Consider the following 14506-nt stretch of genomic DNA (forward strand, 5'->3'; position numbering starts at 1 on the left):
TCATCATAACCAGCCAAGTGGCACAGAAAATTTCCTAGACTCAATTGCAAGTCCTAACAGATATACATGCCACCCGACACGTCCTCCCCACTTACCTGGAGGTTCTGAAGTGGGGGAGAGGCTGGATGCGCGCAGCACGCCTGCACTGCCTCACAGACGAGACACCGGCGCGGACCCCCCGCCGCTGCGGCAAGACGGCTCGGCATCCGTCTCGCTAACGCCTTCCGGAGGGAGGGCGGAGCAAGCCGATGCAGTAACCGTCGAGCCGGCTGGCGAGCGGCTAACAACGGTCTCGTCGCAGGACATGGGCGAAATCTCAATGACGACGGGCAGCTCTCCTCGAGTAATCGCGAGACCCGATGAAGAGACAGCGCTCGCCCATTTTCGCACAAATGCGATCACAGCTGGAGCGGTGTCTGCCCCTGAAATGGAGAAGGTGCAGTCAAGCTATGTGTTGAATACAGCTACACAGGTTCACTCCGCAGCGGAAAACCTGACAGATCCAAACAATAGTAGCATACTTGATCCATCACTGACAGAGCTTCCACATTCAGAGGCCTCTCAAATGTCCAACTCCAAAAAGAGACCTGGACAGAATAGTGGACAGCCAGTGAGACCCAGGAAAATAAACAAGAAAAGAAATGGACTCTGTCACAAAAAAGGTAGCGGGCAAAAACCACTACCAAGCAAACCAACTATAATGCGGATATTAACTGATTTTTTTCAAAACACAATTGATAACAAAAAACAAAGACTACAGAGAGCTTTCTGATGCTGAAATGCTCGCCGCTGTCAAAGAGAATTTCCCTTGCTCCAAACACTGTAAAATCTACGACAGCAGAATTACAATTCAACCACCTATGATAACACCGCAAAATCCTCCCTTGGTGGCATTGTCTGCGACGCCGTCAGAAGTTCGACCAGTTACACACTCGCCCCGAAGGCATGTTAGTGTAACCATCGAGGAAATCGGCCCAATCTCGTCCCATCAAGAGAGCTCGGCAAAAACAGCGAGAAATAGCAAAGCCATCACCATCTGTAACAAGGCAAGCCTCAGAGAAAGGTGGCCTGACTTAACGGAAGATACAATCGATCCAGACCAAGTCATAGAAAAGAGCGGGCCAACACCCAACAACGAAGATTCTGACCTTTCACAGCTTGACATACCCTCGCAGCAACATGAGAAGCAACACAATGCAGTCTCTTGCTCCAATGAAGTTATCTGCAGTGGATTGTCAACCTCAATACAACCGTGCAAAGCGGAACTGCTCGCAACAATAGTAGCCTCCCCAAATCACTTGCCGTAAGATCACGAGGGGAAGAAGAAAAAGCAGGACAAGACCATTGACAAAAGGCGAAACTCTACAGAACTAACTGGATTCAGTTTGAATCACAAACCACACAGTTTCACTAACCGGTGTCAAACGCCAATACGAAGAGATAGTGATCAACTGTATGCCGCAGGCAAGGTTCATACAACGCAACCTGGTCCTCCTACTCCAGAAACTCCATCTAAAAAAACAGACTTATTGAGCATCATGTCGCCCATCACAATTGCTCTAAATCCATTCTGTAAACTTTTTGAGAAGCTCACCGATACCACAAAAGATCAACAAACTATGATAGCCATGATCCTGACGAAAGTCACTTATTTAGAGGCGTTCATCGCAGCAAAACAAGAGCTCAACGCCTACAACAGACTGGACAACTTGGCGAACAACCTGATAGAAAAAATTACAACAAAAATAGCCAAACAAACTGTACATGACAGCAAGCCATTAACTATCGCAGCCACTAAAGATTCAGGTTCACAAACAATTCCTATCATTGATCTAACCTCCAACAACAACACGAAATCCATCTTGGTTCAAAGTCCTACGAATTCAGGGCATGAACCTGAATCAGCCATGCCAGTCCCCACACCGAGCACCCCCACGGTGGTACTAGTCGTAGACAAAAACACAACAAATCCCAAGACCATCATCGAGACCTCAGGGACGGCATATCAAATCTTTGGCAAAGCCAATGCAAAGAGTAAAGGACTTTCGTCTTCTGTGAACATCTTGTTGCACGAGAACCATGATCAAGCAAATAAGCCAACTAACAAACAGGCTCAAGTGCGGCCAACTAGCCCCGCACTTAGCAGCACCGCTTTACATGCTACATGTAGCAAAGCAACCCATTGCAACCTCACGCAATCAAAACCGGACTTGCCCAAATCAGCAGCAGACTTTCTAAATGATGACAATCTAATGAATATCAGTGTCTATTCAGACGACAATGTAGTACAAACCACAGCCTCTGCATCTTGCTCAAAAGACAAGGGGCCTACATCACCGTCTGACAGTGAAATACCACTAATAACCAAAGAAAAAGGGAACACGAAGAACTTTGAACGAGACTTCGAAACCCTAGAAGAAAGACGAAAACGCTTAGCCAATGCACTGTTGCAAGAAAAAAACAAGAAGGCGCCAGTACACATTCCCGACAAGCATCGAGAAATAGAATCACAACGTCATACCTCTCAGAACGTAAAACGCACTGCAAGTGATCACAAGAGAGTCCATGTACTGACTGATGAACAACCAATAGAACTGGAAGGGTTCCAGATAGTAATGGCCCCAGCAGCCAAGAGCCACTTAGGACGACCAATGTCGGGACTTATGATTGCCTGCCGCACCGGTTGTGGACTATCCATCGGTCCCATCCTGATCGCGAACTTGTCTCTCCTGACAGTAAGTGTCACATGGAAACAAAAAATCAACACCAAGCAAACAGAAAACACAGTAGTTATTGTTAACGCATATTGGAATCCTGCTGCTATTAGCAAAGAAAGTTTCATCTCAATGTGTGAACAGGTAATCGATGACGCGATGGCCAAGCTGTTAGTGTCCTCCATAATGATATGTGGTGACTTGAATGCAGTTTGCAAAACTCAGAAAAGCACTCGAGAGAAGAAACAGCCGTCAGCAGCGGAACAGCGAGGCAGAGCATGGTTAGACCTTACTCACTCCCGTGACCTGCATAATCTTGATATCGCCTTCCCACAACTAAACAGAACACCTACCTGGGAACGTGCAGACTCGAGTGAGACAATCGATTACATATTTGTCTCCAAACCGCTGCTAAGCGCCACCACCTTCTTTAATGTACGACGTACAATTGCCAGCGACCACAACCTACTGGAGACCAGCTGGTCAATCCAAAGCGCGAAAAACACCCAAGCAGGCTTGGGCATTGAGAACAATGCCAGAGGCTCCCGGCTCAAACTAAGCTCCGCGGCGATCAAAGATCTAATGCATAGGTATAAAGACAAAGTACAGAAAGCAGAAAACAAAGCAGTCGATTACCAGCCACTGCTAATGGCTTACGCGTACTCAAAAACATGTCTGAAAAACAAAGGTGCCATTAAAAAACACACCTATAACAGCGACCAGTTTTAAGAAGACGTGAGTACAGAAGAGCCATGAGGATCGCAAAGAAAACTTTGCCAACCGCTGATGGCATTACCACACAAAAAGCCTTGAAATCAGACTACTAAAGCATGGGTACGAGCCCATCGAAGTAATCTATGTCAGTTGGATGCAGAAAACATCACCAAAGCACTAACGACGAATAATGCAAGAGACTTTAGGTCCTTACTAAAAACAACAGAACATCCAGTGGAAAACTCGATAACAAATAACATCTTTCAAGTTGTTTGGGAATCACACTTCGCTGAAGTGTTTAAATCCGCTACACCAGAAAATCTAGGAGAGTATCCCCACTACCAAGTCAAGTGGACCAATCTAGAAGATAAAGAAAACATTCTAGAAATCATCAAAAAGATCAAAAATTCACGGGCGCCTGGCGCAGATGGGATCACCAACTTTGAACTCAAAGCGCACCCAAACGAATGGGTCACCTTCATCAGCGAAATCTTTCGACGCTGTGCAGCGTCAAGTTCGGTGGCCAAATCGTGGACCACAGCAACAATAATTCCCATCTACAAAAAGGGAGACATAACAGACCCCGCGAACTTTCGTCTGATAGCGCTGCTTGATTGCATAGGTAAAGTCTTCGGATCATTACTTCAAAAGAAATTTCAAAATTGGGCGGCAACAGCCAAGTGCAACGACCATCTACAATCGGGCTTCAAAAAAACACTGGGACATCAGGCAACATACTAATCTACAGCATATTGTTAAAAGTAGAGCCCTACAACTTGGCCAAAGGTTGTTTGTCGCGTTCATCGACTTCACACAATCGTTTGATCGCATTGAAAGACATCTCCTTTGGACGAAACTGAGAAGCTGGAAATGTCCTGAAGACACATTGGCCCCCATACAAGCCTTGCACCACAACACCTCGATGAGGGTGCGTCTAAGCCGTGAAGGTGACTTATCCGATAAAATTCCAACCATACGAGGAGTCAAGCAAGGATGCCCATTAGCAACAGCCTTATTTCTAGCCTATATAGGCGACCTTCAAGTATGCACAACTACCACGCGTGCATTTCCTCCAAAAATTGGAAACACCATGATAGAACGACTTCTTTATGCGGAGGACCTCACACTATTTGACCAGACACCAGTAGGCCTACAACGTCAACTTAATGGCCTACAAGACTACGCAAGAAAAAACTTCCTGGAAATCAACAAGGGAAAAACAAAGGTACTGATACTGCAGAAAAAGAAAATCGAAAGCCTTAAATGGACCCTCGGAGACTCAACAATTGAAATCGTCCAGTCCTTCAAGTACCTTGGAGTACAACTTGACAGCACAAAAGGCGAAATTACAATGCAAGCAACATTGTTCAAGAAGATCAAGAAAGTAGCCGCACAGGCAAAAACAATTCATCGTAAATTTGGGAAATTTTCACTGCAACCAACAATCAATTTCTACAAAATGAAGGTGGTGCCTGCGATAACATACGGCACCAAGGCCATGCCGACCATCCCAAAAAACATTTGGCCCAAACTTGAAGCCTCTTTTTGGAAAGCAGTGCTCCAGCTCCTGACCTCTACCTCAGGAGTGGCGATAAGACGCGAGCTGAGCCTCTAGTCCATGCAATGCACGGTAAACTGCAACACACTAATGCTCTTTAGAAAGTGCAAAATGGTAGATGGCAATGAAATGTATAGTATGATCAAACGCGAGATGGACAGAGGCAAATCCGAGATGCTAACAACATGGCAAAAAGAAAACATCTTGCTTTTGGACACCATTGCCTCGAACGAAGACGACCTCATTCACAATCCATGTAGAATCCTGCAAAAACCGAAGGAAGCAGACTGGGCAAAAACGACTGAATTAGCCGCGACCTCAAAGCTCACCTCTCATCTTCCAGGCAATACAAGAAAATTAAATGAATTGCAAAACTTCATAAAGAGATTTCCAAGCAAACAGGCGCGCAACCTGATTTTAAGAGCACGGTTAAATCTCCTACCAACAAATGAAATTTTGCACATTAGAGGCCTATCACCAACAGCTAACTGTCGCTTCTGTCAAAGCACTGAGCCTCCTACACATGAAACCATTAGACATCTTCTGATGGTCTGCCCTGCGACACTCTCAATGAGAAAAAGGTATTTTTCGTAAGTTTCAAAAGACACCCCTCTGATGGAAGAACAAACATGGTGGTGCAGACTTATTGGATGCGACAAAACCAGCTGGCAAATAATCACAGCCAAACTACTGGAATTTATCGTAAATGACCTACTATAAGACAAATAATGACTCAAAGAAATTAAATGTCGTCCAGCCATCAATCTGTTGATACGAACTAAAGTATGAGAGGCATGCTATGGACACAAGGAGACAGATGTATTGTAAAAATCTTATTTTTTGATTAAACAATAATAAAAAAATATATATATATTTTATGATCTTATTTATTAGTTGCTTTTATGGCTTTTTGGGCCAAAATAAATTACTATGAATGAATTGAGGAACGGTTTGGTGGTAAATCCCTCCACTATGAAGGGTCCTCCCTGTAGAGAGATCTCCCACAATCCTCCACCATGAGCAAGATCAGGTAAAGTTCAGAAGATAACCGGAAACATTATTTTCCCGATCCACCTACAGCGCCAAGAGAGTTGATCACACAAGCAGGCCTTCTCCTACTTAACCAACTCCCCAAGGCTCATTGCAAAGTTTTAAGTCCTGCCTTCCACATCCCTATACCTGGTCACAGACTGAAATTCTTAGCATTTGAAACTATTCAAAGCCAGGTGGAGTATATGTTAGTTCCCTCTGCAACAGCAAAGTACATTAGCTCTCTTTCTAGGGTCCTAATGCTTGATTGAAGATTTAAGGTTACCATGCCCATATTCCTGTGACAGCAGTGAAATTGGTACTTATTTTAAATAATTCTTTCACATCAAACTTGCCGTTCTGAATTCTTGAGTTGGGAAAGTTTTTCTTGGCTGCCAGAATCTCTGATTTATACACGGTAGCAGCTGTTTTGTAAACCTCCAGAGATTGGGCACATTGGCTTTTCACAAATGGAAGAGCTTAAGAGACGACGATTTCAGCTTTTGCAGGTCCGGTGAAAACCAGGGTTTGCTTTTCTTCCCTTCCAGGTTGTTTCTGGATTTCAAAGGGGCCAGGGAGTTGGTAATGGTATCTAGGTCATCAATAAGAATCTTACACATATCAGACACAGGTGTGGAGTCCCCAAAGAGGGTATAAGAGCCGATTAAGGGTTCAATTTTTTTCGTGGGCTAGCAATTTCAAGTTCCTCACCAGCGTGGTATGGGGCGTTCTGTTTTTGACTTTTAAAGGGAACGTAGCCAAAGTGCACAAAGGCATGGTCGGACCAAGGACAGGGGGTAACCAGAAAGTCCTGGCTATCCACGTTGTTCATTGAGACTCAATCTAATATGTGGCCCAGTTGGTGGGTGGGGACACAGATTTTTTGCTGAAACCCAAAATCAGTGAGAGACAGCTCTAATTCTGCTGCCAGTGCATCATCTTTGTGGCCAAGCCAGTAGTTAAAATCGCCTAGCAAGACGAAGCAAGAATTAGGCTTAAGGATTGCTAGCAGATAATTGGACAGTGCTAAAATGAAATTTTCTGTTAGAGAGGGAGGCCTATATATTAAAAGAATTCTGCATTGAGACCACTATTATGTGCATGGTTTCTATACATCCATAACATGGCAATGTACTGACCAAATGGTGAGGTCAGCTTTATATATGAAGTCAAACCCCCCCCCCCACAACTCCCCACATATCTCCCTTCTGGTCTGTCAGTGCGAGACATGACCTAGCCCTCAGGAATAGCTAGATCTAAGGCAGGGCCAGCAGTACTGGAACTCCATGTTTTAGTGAGTGCTGCGATATCAATGTCATTATGTTCCAAATAATCACAGATCTCGTGAGCATGTTTGATCAGGGATCTAGTATTTAGGAGCAGTCATGCTAGTTCAGGGGCCGATATGACTGGTTTCACAAGCTCTGATGTAGTGATAACATTTTTGGCGTTAGTGTCAGAGGGGGAGGGTTAGCGGTAGTCGGATTCCCCTATAAGAATCCCAAATCGCTCGCTGCCTGTGTCGAGGGAAGTGAATAAGTAGCACAAACATCCACACAGGGAGGGACGCCAAGGGTCGTGTTAGCAATAGGCAAATGAGCAGCTAATGTACCGCTGCTTCATCCACCAAGCTAACCATTTGAACGTTAGAGGTGCTTCTTGCGGCTGTTATGGCCGCCAATACTTCAGCAATTCCCATGGTTGAAGGCAACTCACTAGCAGCGTATCTAGTCCCACACGTTCCGAACACGGACAGGCACAGACCGGCTTGCCCTCTTCTCGCCAGCGCGTTCTATCAGTCTATATATGCTTGCCGTTCAAAAAAAAAAAATCGAAAGCTGGTGCAGGGAAAAATAGGTGCACCCGTTATGTCCCACCTCGGCAGTTCCAGAATCTTTGTTCTCCCTGGCCAAGTCGGGCCTTAGTGTAAATGCAATAAAAGGGTTCTTAGCAGCTCTCTCTATATTCAAACGGACACCAGAGCAGGCTTTTTATTTTCTGATACGATTAGTTGTTCAGTTTTTGAAGGGGCTTTTAAACGGGTTTCTTCCTACACGATTTATAGTTTCTCCAAGAGATTTAAACTTGGTGTTAAAACTCCTAATTGCAGCTCCTTTTGAGCCTATGCAATCATGCCGTTCAATGTTTCTGGTATCTTTAACCACTGTGAGGAGAGTTTACGAACTACATACAGGCCCTATTGACTTCACTTCTATAAAGCGTGCATCAGAATTACAGCTAGCCCAAAAGATACATTTACCTACCATTTTTCCTCTCACATCCATCGACTGTGGAGGAGAGCCCACATAGACTAGAACCAATGAGGATATTGAAACTCTATCTAAACAAAACCAAGGACTTCAGGAAAGAGCGCCAGCTTTTTGTCTGCTTTGTCTGTCCAAGAAAGAACAAGCAGTTTCCAAAAGAACAATTTCATGTTGGGTGATGCTTTGTATTACTTCTTCTTAGGGCTTTAATGAGAAAGAAATACTATAGGGCATAAGAGCACACTCCACGTGGGGTGTAGGAGCAACATCAGCTCTTCAAAGTGGTATACTAATGGTGGACATATGCACTGCAGCTCCTTGGGCAGCCATTCATTCCTTTTCTAAGCATTGCTTACTTGACTCAATCTTCAAGGATGATGCAGCTGTAGGAAAGTCTTTCCTACAGACAATGTTTGCTTAAAATGATAATGTTATACCCTCCTCATGAAACATTGTACAGCTTTGGGAGTTTTTCAAAGATGAATCTGTGGGAGGAATGTGTCGTTTAGAAGAACAAACCTACCTTCCACAGATTCCTGATCTCCCTCCCACCTACCCCATTATTAGAACTATCCATACACACAGACATACTATGACGAGTGCCAAAGTTAATATGTCTCAGTTTCGCTACCTTGCCTTGCCAGTGTGGGAAAAAGGCGAAACTGAAGTAAGTGGCCAGACGGCCACCTATTAGCACACTGGTGATGGCTTCTCTGCACGAGACAAGACCAACGAGAGGGAATGACCGAGGATGGAGCCGAATGGCATCATCTACTGTGTGAAAAATGTTTCTGGCAATGTCAGAGATGAGGGTTCCGTGGGAGGAATTATGTGTCCACCAGAAAGAATATTACCAAAGGTAAGTTATTTTTTAGTGTCGCACCTCTTTGAGATAGCTCTATGAAGCTGTAACATCAAACTTTGGCCGACCATTGTTATTTATAAGTAGTCTGCTGGTAGTTAATGACTTAATTGCAGCTGTAAATGTGATAATTATGTAATTAAAATGTCTTAACAAGAGTGCCTTCAGCAACTTGATTTAGATGGTTACTTGCACTGAAGTCCTGTTAAAAACAAGCATTGAAAAAGCCAACAATGTTGTCTTGTGTATAGGCAATTGCCAAGTATTGCTATCATATGTCCAGGCAATCCTACCCCTTTCCCTATTTTGCCATTTTAAATCCAGTTAGTTGCATTATGGCAAAGCCTGGCAAATGCATATACCATATCATAGCCGGTAAGATATCTCAGCGGGTTGAGCGCTCGCTGCTGTGATCTGAGCATGATCTGCAGGTCGTAGGTTCGAATTCCGGCATGGCCAACTCAGCCTTTCACCCTTCGGGGGTCGATTAATGAGTACAAATTTCGGTTGGGTGCTAGTGTATGTAAATATGTGCTCTGTAAAGCGCTTTGGATTAAGGCGCTATATAAATGACAATTCATTATCATTATATCTTTACGAAACAACAAACTGTTGACTTTGCAAACGCATGTTTAAACTGTGAGAGGGAATCTTCAAACAATGGCATCAGTAAAGGACATGGGGGGATGAGTATCACCAAGGGATGGTTTAAGTGCCTGTTTTCAATAAAGAATTGTCTTTATAGTGGTTCAAATAGTCACCAGCGGGTCTGGAGTGTTTTTAAAAAGTGGAGGTTGATTTCTCCAATGCCTAATAAATTCCGTCTTTAGTGGCTAAAAATTCACAAAGGGAAATTCCTTTGAATCTTATGCAGCATATAGATGATTGGACAGACTTCATTGTTAATTCCGACTTTTATGAGAGTAGCTTCTTATATGCTTGAATTACTAAGCAACATCTTCTCCAGCTCAAATGATCCCAAACGATTGGGGCATGACTATTAATAGGTTATCTGAAATTTGAGCTATTAGTATGAACGTTTTGCTGCAGGTCTCTGAGCTGCGTTGTCTACAAGTTTCTGGAAGGGATGGATTCCAGGTGCAGCCTCCTACGTAATAAAGCTTTACATTAGGAGCCGCACATTTACCGCCTACAAAACATGTATTTATTATTCACTGTCAGGACGTTTAGATCAAATACATCAAATTAGCAGCAAGCATTAAACATCAATAAATAGAAATCCTTTAATTACAGTTTATCTTGGTCTCTCCTAATATTAAAAGCAAAATGTAAATAATACTATAGTCCCCAAGAGGAAAATTACATACTTAGGCATTAGAAAATACAATAGTGATTGTCTACATTGACAAATATAAGCATTTTTCAATACAGGTATTAATATCCATATCCAGATGAAATTCTACCCTGGCCAAAAAATGCAAACAAGCTTTCATAATCAAAACTCCATGAATCAATAACGCAAACATTTTGAGATAAGAGTGGACATGGGGAATGAGATTATAGCAGGAGCCCTTATTAGCTGGTTTAACAAATTGGAAGAACTCTACAAGAATCATAAAAGCTCAACAGCACAGGTTTTATCTTTGAAATCTCAAATTTATTTAAGTTTGTAAAATTATTATACCATACTAAAAGCTAATCTTAGCTTACTCGTTTTTACATGTTTAATCCAAGGTACTGGTTCAGTTCTGTCGCTATATTACACATTTTAGAGAATCAAAATACTAAGGAAGGTTTTGGTGGTAAAACGGACATTAAGTAGCAAAGCTATCGTTCTTATGTTCCAGTGATATTCAAAATACTGTTTACCTAATTCCTTCTGAACAGCAATGGTAGAAGCAGATGTAGGCCAACCTAATCGAGCTCTACAGCATCTATTTTCACATCTCCTCTAGTAAAAAGGTTCAGTCACTCCCACCTTGACTAACTCAGTATCTACAAATCCTAACCCTTTTTTCAAATTGCCAAATGTGTCAGTTGGAAAATGGATGGTGACAAATGTATGAATATGTTACTGTCCGACCAATTGCAAAAAGATGCCCTGATAAAGTTGAATTCACAACCTTGACTCTAACATTCCCTCTGGCTTCATCCTACTTGATCTCTCTTCTGCCTTCGACACCGTCAACCATACCATCCTGCTCAACCATCTCTGTGATAACCTGGGTATCACTGATCAGGCTCGGGCCTGGCTGACCTCTTGCCTCTCTGATTGACCCTCCCAGGTCCAACTTGGGTCCTTCCTATCATCTATCTCCCTCTCTAACTGTGGCGTCCCCCAGGGGTCTAATCTCTCGGCCTGGCTTTTCAACCAATACCTGGCAACCCTCGCCCACTGCATTGCCATTTTCTGCTCCAATTTCCAGTGATACGCTGGTGACACTCAACTCAATTTCAGGCTGCCCTCAGCCACCTCCTCCTCTTCTTCTCTCATCTGAGTGTCTAACTGCCATTCAAGTTTGGTGTGCCACAAATGACCTCTGAATGCCAGCAAGACAGAGATCCTCCTCATCGGCACACCTCCACCATCCTTTCCACTCACTCTCTGGCTGGCCTCTCTTGGCCCTCCTCCTACCCCCACCTGCGAGGCAAAGAACCTTGGGTCATCTTTGACTCCACACTTTCCCTCTGCTCCCACGTCTGAGGTCTCTAAAAAGTCAAACTTCCTACTGCACCTCCTCAGAGGTACTCTGCCTTTCTTCTCCTTCCCCCAGAAGCTCACCGTCTCCCAAGCTCTGGTTCTCTCCAGGTTGGACTATTGTAACAGCCTCTTCCTAAATCTACCTCTCTCTACTCTCCGCCCTCTGCAACTAATCCAGAACATGACTGCGAGATTTGTCCTTGGCCTCAGGCCCTGGTATCGTATCTCTCCAGATTTGAAATCTCTCCATTGGATCCCAGTGGATGCAATGATTAAATTCAAAACCCTCTGCATTGTCCACAAGGCTTTCTGGGGCCTGGGTCCAAAATACCTTCAGCTATCCCTCTGTAAATACCTCCCCTCTCGAGCTCTCTGTTCCTCTACCTCTAACTCCCTTAGTGTCAGTCGTTTTTCAAAGAAACAAGCTGGCGGGTGTAAATCTGTCTTCGGCTGGGGCCTCCCTCTGGAATAGCCTCCCAGCCACTCTAAAACATGGGAAGAACCGTCTCCGGTTCCGGAAGCACCTCAAGACCTTTCTCTTTGCTTCTGCCTTCGCTCCCCCTCTTCCCCTGCTGATCTGCTCTCTCTTGGCACTGCTCACCCTGCCACACTCCTGCACTGCCACCTGGCCACCCCTTGAAATGGGGCCTGTAACTGTACCCATACAGTCCCCACCACCCCCCACCCATTTTCTTCCTTTTCTGCACTTATTCAGACCTACCCAGTTTGCTGCCGTAAACACTGCACTTGTCACTTGCTGGTTGAACTACCACTGTTTGTTGCCTCTATTATCTATTTATTTGTATTTATTATTATTTATCTGTTCTCCTCTGCTCCGCACTCTCCTCTCGCCCCCTTCCATGCACTTTCTCCCCTTTCCCTTTCCCATGCACTTGCACGTTCTCAATGTCACTGGGCCTAGTAAGATCGTTGATTTGTTCTCCCCTGTTCCCTCCCCTCCCTTGCCTTGTCGCTCTGAAACACTTGTGTATGAGCGCGATACAAATCAAATATCATATCCTACATCAATAGTTGTACATCTTAATGTGAAACTGAACACAGAACCATTACGCATCCTCATTGGAACAGCTGCCATTTCAACCTATGTCTCTGCTTTCATTTGGGTGCCACCATTTAGAATGGCAACATCGATAGCTGATAATAGTTTCATTCACCATCTTCACCTTCCTTCATTTATTAATTTTCTACACCTATAGTTCTATTTACGTTTGTTTTCTTTGCCCGTTTCTGATCATTTTCCCTGAATGTGTGTTAATATCATTGTAATTATGCCTTCCTGATAGATTTGCCTTTCTCCTTATACTGGGTCGGCAGTCGAGGCACTATACCTAGTTGCATCTTGTTGGCACTGAGGTGTCCCTGAGGCGCTCATCACAAGTCTACATGTATCTTGCCTCCTTAATATTTTCGGCAATCCACACGTCTGTAACCCTTCTTGGCTAGATGCCTTCTAGTCAGCTGAAAGGTCTATATTTAAAGTGCCAGAGTACCCACTTTCCGTAGATCTGCCTTGCTGTGCCAAAGAGCAGCATTGCCCATCTTTTTCATTGTCACCTATAGTGCTAATAAGTTCCAAAATGTGCTCGTTCTGTTAAGGCTTAAAGTAACATGAACCACTTTCTACATTATGCCTAAATCGCTTAAATAAATTTAGCTAATATTCGAGTGCTTGTGACTGGTGTTTTCTCTTGTAAATTCTCTGCTTGTCATAAAATCTGATATTCGCGAGCACTGTCAATTCAGTGTGAATAAATATTCTAGTTTGGCAAGTGTGCCCTATAGATAGTGTTTAATGACCCTACACAATGCACCAGGACAATGTAAGTCGTGTGCAGTGTCCTGGTTATATATAACCTGTAATTGTCTTACTGTTGTTTATTAATTAATTAAATGTGATTTATTTTACATAATAAACTCTACACATAATATACATAAAAATATAACATAGTATCAATATAACAGCAAAACAAACTGAAGAAACCAAGAACATACAAACTACATTTCCCATATCACAATAAAATAAAACAAACATATTTCCAATATCCAAAAATACCTATGTAACAAAGTAAGCAATTCATCTCTTAAAAATATCAGTCTCAAATAATAAATAATAAAAACATTCAAGGGTTCTCTTAGATTCCTTTGGTGCTATGCACCATTCTATGTTCTAATTGATAGTATTAGATATGATTGCATTGATTCTCCCCGAATAACCCGCTTATGCGAGATGATGTCAAGAGACTACTATCCAGTTAGCCGTGGACGCTTAGTGTTGATTATGTTACCAATCACTCAGAATGATATACCCAACTTGGCTTCTATCTTCAACCAGATACTATATAAGGCAGTCATCAAACGCATACTGTTAGTATTACTGTTGTAAAGGTAGAGCAGCAAAGCCCAGGTTTCGAAAACCTGTACTACTCTTCACTCTTCTTGCACACTTTCACTTGACTTCTCACTAGAATCACAGATTAATCCTCGCGCAGTAAAATACAACCCCACATAGCTTTGGGCCAAAGACAAGATTGTGCGAGGATTGCTGCTTAATTTTGTAATTGCTCTGTCCCTATGTATGCAATGAATGTAACTGCAGTCTAAAAGAAACCCAGTTAAGTAATGCACTTCATATAGCATGGTGCTGGCTGTCACAGGGCCACCCCCAGGTCCTGTAGCGTG

The 14506-nt window shown here is 43.3% G+C and overlaps 2 protein-coding genes across 11 annotated transcripts in view; one reads left to right on the forward strand and one right to left on the reverse strand.

Annotated features, from left to right (window-relative positions):
• The window catches only part of FAM227B (family with sequence similarity 227 member B), a 1598354-nt gene that overhangs the window by 844444 nt on the left and 739404 nt on the right, over nucleotides 1–14506 (forward strand). The window lies entirely within an intron of this gene.
• FGF7 (fibroblast growth factor 7) overlaps nucleotides 1–14506 on the reverse strand; it is a 162112-nt gene that overhangs the window by 124612 nt on the left and 22994 nt on the right. The window lies entirely within an intron of this gene.

Source organism: Ambystoma mexicanum, chromosome 11 (genome assembly GCF_040938575.1).
Source record: "Ambystoma mexicanum isolate Mex_15411 chromosome 11, UKY_AmexF1_1, whole genome shotgun sequence".
NCBI classification, from domain to species: domain Eukaryota; kingdom Metazoa; phylum Chordata; class Amphibia; order Caudata; family Ambystomatidae; genus Ambystoma; species Ambystoma mexicanum.